A 6,344-nucleotide genomic window follows, 5' to 3' on the forward strand; every position below is an offset into this window, starting at 1 on the left:
AGAATACTGCTAGGTGGCAAAGTATTTCACCATTTATAATTCGAGTTAAATAAATTCTAGAAATCTTTTAAACTTTGAAAATTCATAAAATTAACCGTAACTCGGATGAAAATACTTTGAACATGAAAGTTACTCAGATCGACGAGACGAATCCGAATACGCAGTCCGTTCGTCCGCCACGCATCCTTAGCATAGCAAACACGCAACCTTCCCCCTCCGGTTCATCTGTCCGAAAACGCAAAACACCAGGAATACTTTTCCGGATGTTTTCCCCCTTCACCGGTACCACCTCGTACCGCATTAGGGCACACCTAGCATCACGCTTTGTCATGTCATGCATCGTCATGCATTTGTTTGCATTATATTTATTGTTTCTTCCCCCTCTTCTCTCGCTAGACACCGAGACCGACGCCACTGCTACCCAGTACGACTACGGTGTTGACGACCCCTCCTTCTTGTCTGAGCAACTAGGCAAGCCCCCCCCCCCTTGATCACCAGATATCGCCTACTCTTCTCTATACTGCTTGCATTAGAGTAGTGTAGCATGTTACTGCTTCCGTTAATCCTATCCTGATGCATAGCATGTCCTTGCTACTACTGTTGTTACCTTTACCTGTAATCCTAATGCTTAGTATAGGATGCTACTTTATCATCAGTGGCCCTACATTCTTGTTTGTCTGCCATGCTATACTATCAAGCCGTGATCACTCGGGAGGTGATCACGGGTATATACTTATACATATATACATGCTATACAGGTGGTGATTAAAGTCGGGTTGGCTCGTAGGAGTACCCGCGAGTGATTCCGATGTTGGGGGCTGAAGGGGCAGGTGGCTCCATCCCGGTAGAGGTGGGCCTGAGTTCCCGAAGGCCCCCGACTGTTACTTTGTGGCGGAGCGACAGGGCAGGTTGAGACCACCGAGGAGAGAGGTGGGCCTGGCCCTGGTCGGCGTCCATGGTTATATCAAAATAACACGCTTAACGAGATCTTGGTATTTGATCTGAGTCTGGCTACTGGCCTATACGCACTAACCATCTACGTCGGGACAGTTATGGGCACTCGACGTCGTGGTATCAACGGAAGCCTTCGCGACGTCAGCGACTGAGCGGCGCGCGCCGGGTTGGACCGCGTAACGCAACTTCCTTTGTAATGGAGGTTGCTAGGTCTGCTCTCCGGCCGCGTATGCAACGTGCAGGTGTGCAATGGGCGATGGGCCCAGACCCCTGCGCCACAGGATTTAGACCGGCGTGCTGACCTCTCTGTTGTGCCTAGGTAGGGTTGCGACGTGTTGATCTTCCGAGGCCGGGCATGACCCAGAAAAGTGTGTCCGGACAAAGGGGATCGAGCGTGTTGGGAAATGTGGTGCACCCCTACAGGGAAGTTGATCTATTCGAATAGCCGTGTCCCTCGGTAAAAGGACGACCGGGAGTTGTACCTTGACCTTATGATAACTAGAACTAGATACTTAATAAAGCACACCCTTCCAAGTGCCAGGTACAACCGGTGATCGCTCTCTCACAGGGCGACGAAGGGAGGATCATCGGTTAGGATTATGCTACACGATGCTACTTGGTGAACTTACCATCTACTCTCTTCTACTGCTGCAAGATGGAGGTTACCAGAAGCGTAGTCTTCGAAAGGACTAGCTATCCCCCTCTTATTCCGGCATTCTGCAGTTCAGTCCACATATGATACCATTAATCCATTTGATACCAATGCATACATATGTAGTGTAGCTCCTTGCTTGCGAGTACTTTGGATGAGTACTCACGGTTGCTTTGCTCCCTCTTTTCCCCTTTTCTATACTCGATTGCTGCGACTAGATGATGGAGCCCAGGAGCCAAACGCCACTATCGATGACGACTACTACTACTCGGGAGGTGCCTACTACTACGTGCAGCCCGCTGACGGCGACCAGGACTAGTTTAGGAGGATCACAGGCAGGAGGCCTGCGCCTCTTTCGATTTGTATCCCACTTTGTGCTAGCCTTCTTAAGGCAAACTTGTTTATCTTATGTCTGTACTCAGATATTGTTGCTTCCGCTGACTCGTCTACGATCGAGCTCTTGTATTCGAGCCTTCGAGGCCCCTGGCTTGTAATATGATGCTTGTATGACTTATTAGAGTTGTGTTGTGATATCTTCCCATGAGTCCCTGATCTTGATCATGCACGTTTGCGTGTATGATTAGTGTACGATTGAATCGGGGGCGTCACAAGTTGGTATCAGAGCCGACTGCCTGTAGGAATCCCCCTTCCACACTCCTTGGGCGAAGTTGAGTCTAGAAATTACAAAACTTTTACTAACATGGCTGTGTGCCTTATGGGCCCACGTCGCCATCTGGATGGTATTAGTATCTTTTACTCCTCGATCCTTACTTTGGGACTCTAATCTCTCTTATCTTCGGGTTAAATGAATTTGCTAAAACTCTAACATTAGGTTCTTGTAACAAATTTCTCCCGGAGAGCCACTTATTACAGATGATCGCCTGCTGCACCAGAAGATTCCGAAGTTACTCACCGATGTTCTCTCGAGACCTTGTGCCCGTCGCTTTTGCAATTCCCTATCATCGATATATCCCTATGGATAAATACATACACTTGTCGTTCTTACCTTTATTCCCGGTTGCTCGTGTTATTACAAGATACACCGAAAATTATCTCTACTGTTCCGAGAATACTTTGTGGCTACTGCCTTACAGTTCTTTGCCACCTGAATACCCCTACGGATAATTTCTCGCACTCATCGAGTATCCGCTCATCCCCAGTTGATTCTGGTATTTCACAAAAGCTTTTGCAATACCATTTGATCTTCCGAAGATCCTCAACAACCTATTGCTCTTGAAATTCTTGGTTGCTTGCATTGGGATTAAATCCTATAAGTCTGGTAATCTTATTGGCATCCTTTGTCATTATCAATTTAAGTCTGTTGATCCAATATGATGTGAATGCTCTCAATCCTCAGTCATATCCTAGAATTCATCCTTCCGGCTCAGACATCATTTCAAACGTGAGCTGGTTCTCGCCAATCAAGTTGTCGTCGATTATGCCCCTAAGTATATTGGACTTATCCATCCTTGATCAAAGCGTCTGCTTCTGATCCTTCGCTTTGTAAATCATAATTCCTTTGCAATTGAGCTCTAAGTTACTCAGTTGTTTCTATAATCCAATGGCTTTGCATTGATTCTTCCTCTGGTTGTGAGCTGTTACTCACATCAGATCCTTTATGGACCATCAGAACCTTGTTGGATTTTATCCGACAACGTCCTTCATATTCAATCACTTTGGAAGTTCTTTCCCTGATACATAATGCCTTTGGTACATCTTATTCCTTGATTTGGCCAACCATGATATGCTTTCGAGCTGGTGATATTTACTATTGAAGCTTGTAGTATATGTTTCCACGATCCCTAATGGGTTGAACCAACGCCTTCCCTAACCAATGTGAACCCGAAAGATTTCACGGGTAATACTTATCTGGTATTGCACCAGGTAAAACTTCCAACAACTAATGTCATTTTCGAAATACGAGGAGGTGAATGGAAGGTTATGCATTGAGGAAGTGGGAGTCGACCTTGAACCTTTGTGTTCATGCCCATGGACACGATGTAGATCCTATCATGGAAGCTTCTTGTAATAATAACTATTTCTTTGATATAATATCCTTGGTATCGGTGAATTGATCCTTTGCAATCGTGGTTCCGACCATATGTTCTTCTTTGATCCCATTTCTCGGGCAAGTTTAAGCACTTGTCTTCTGTGGATCAATACACTTGTCCAACCTTTACTTTGATCTTTCGTCGAGTATTACACCCTGGTATCTCGAGATCATCACAGGACTGCATAACTTCTTATGAGTTCTCCATCAAGTACTACATTCTCACTAATTCCAAATTTTCACGGGCTTTTGAGTTATTAAACACTCAAAGACACCGATAACTGAACCGAGTCCGCACTACGGTTCAACAACTTTTAGTAATCTTCTTTACTTACAAGTTTGTACCCAATCACGCCATTCCTAGCCTGTTCAGCTACATCATTACCGTGCTAATTTTAATTGTGCTACTTGGCCCTTCCCGAAGCACAAATTTGACGATGAGCTAAGCTTACGTTGACTTTCCTCGTCATATCCTTTTGCCTTGAACAACAAGCTAGATTCTGGGTTTGTGATGTACCCGTGGTTCCAATAACCTTTCGCTTCATCATTCCTTTGACTTGATGTCATCGCTGATCGATTACACCTTCATGAAATCTCTCGACAATTGTGTCGTGATCATCATCAACATTCCGAGCTCTTCCAGGATATCAATTGAATTCATGATGGGAAATACCATCCTTGCCCCTTGATGATTTGTGTTATCATCAACAACATCCTTGATTTCCCTCTCAACACAAACTTGTTCGTGTTTTGTGTTATACCTTGAGATCCTTGCTACCTAGCATTTGTTCTTCTTTACCTTGGAAGTATTACCATCTTTTATGTCAAGAATGTTGTGAGAATTGCTCCACCTCTTAAGAATTCTTGATATAGTAACACTTCTTGCCATCACCATTCTTTCTTGGTCCCCGTGTTGATTCTAACCGGGATACTAACAAGTGAACAATGCTCCTTGGATTCTATACTTCTAGCAACCCTATTGCCATGAAGTCAATGGTCGATAGTTCATTCTTAGACTATTGGTTATTGAATCACCATTCTAACATTGATCGTGCTACTTCAGCCCATATTTCGGTTGCACCTTTCAACCAATGTCTAGTTGTGTATGTTTTCCTCTAGCATACATCTTTATATCATTTGATCTGACAAATGTTATCTCCTTGTTCACATAATTGTGGAAATCCATCTTTTGGAAATCTCGTTGAATTGTCGTTGAGTCCATCAGCCACCTCCTCATCCTCTTCTTGGTTTACTGATGAACTCTTGTTACGAAACTCGCTTCCATAGTTCATTTCCCAAGAAACTTGCTATGTCATCTCGAAAATTTGTGTTGCACCTTTCCTTCTCAGGCCTCCAGAGTCTGAGGTATCCTGGCACCAATCAGATCTGAATCTTGGTCAGATATGATGGTTGGAACATATTTCCAAGAATTATAACATTTGGTCATTATATGGCCCATTAAGGTGATGTAATTCCTAGCACACCTGGCTGGAGGACCTATTTTTATAGTATCCTCTTTAGCAAGGTTAACCACTCTTCCAAGCGGAAATTGTAAGACTTATTCTATAAGTTGTTCCTAATAAGTCCTTTGTGTATCTAGAGTCCGACCTTTGATTGAAGACCATGTCAATGCTATCTTGAAGCATGTCGGTGGTACTTCGATCTTCAATAAGAACAGTTGAAACAATTCTAAATTCTCATTATCAATTATCCAAACACTGTTGCATGGATAATGTCATGAAATTTCTCTTCCCTCACCTAAAGGGTTTACTACTTTATATCCTATCGTGCTTCTCATTGGGAAGGATATACCTCTGAAATATGTGTTTAAACACATTTTCCTTTCCATTGTTTTGTTTGACCTTTCTTGTAATATGACTTAACTGAGCAGTAATAATTCCATGCTTATGTAAGTACCTTGTTATACCACTCTGTTAGTAAGACCCTGTTACTATTGTTGATGACATTCCGGTATCCACCGATGGACGAGAACCTTGCCTATTGGTCCGCCTCGTTTAACAAGCAGGAAGATGGTTCTCTTCGTCCCTCGCACTTGGTACCAACGGTTGTTGCCGACATAATTGACAGGCTACCCTCTGACAGGCCTTGCTATAATAACCGTACAAGATGTCACCGCCCTTCCTACTTTTAACCCACATGGTGGCCCCATAACCCACAGTTCCACAGGATCAAAACTTGACTCTCCTGTACACCCTCCTGTTTCCAAAGTTATTCCTCGCGTGTGGCCTCATATGTAATTCACGAGCCACCTTCCGAGATATCATCAATTCTGGTATCAGAAACAAAACTTATTCCCATTGCTCTGGACCACTTTTACATTATGTTTCAGGCATCGAACGATTGCCTACCTGCTTGAAACTTCTCATGGTACCTTCTTACTTGGCTCTCAAATTTTCTTAAGTTTCAGTTTGAGAGTTACTTTCCGCCACCTTCCCTGATGTTAGCTACCAGATAGTCAACCTTGCAGAGGTCCGTTCTCCCGGAATATACCCACCCTTTATTCTTTCGTAAGTACGATGGAGTTCCCGAAGAAAGGATGCCGACTTCATCATGATGACCTGGAGAAGAGAAATAAAGACATCAACATAATGGACCAACCTTTTCGAGAAGAGCAACCAAGACCGAGAAGACTCGTTAGAATTTCGTAACCAAATCTATCCCCCATAC

This window comes from Triticum dicoccoides, chromosome 3A (assembly GCF_002162155.2).
Source record: "Triticum dicoccoides isolate Atlit2015 ecotype Zavitan chromosome 3A, WEW_v2.0, whole genome shotgun sequence".
Classification (NCBI taxonomy): Eukaryota; Viridiplantae; Streptophyta; class Magnoliopsida; order Poales; family Poaceae; genus Triticum; species Triticum dicoccoides.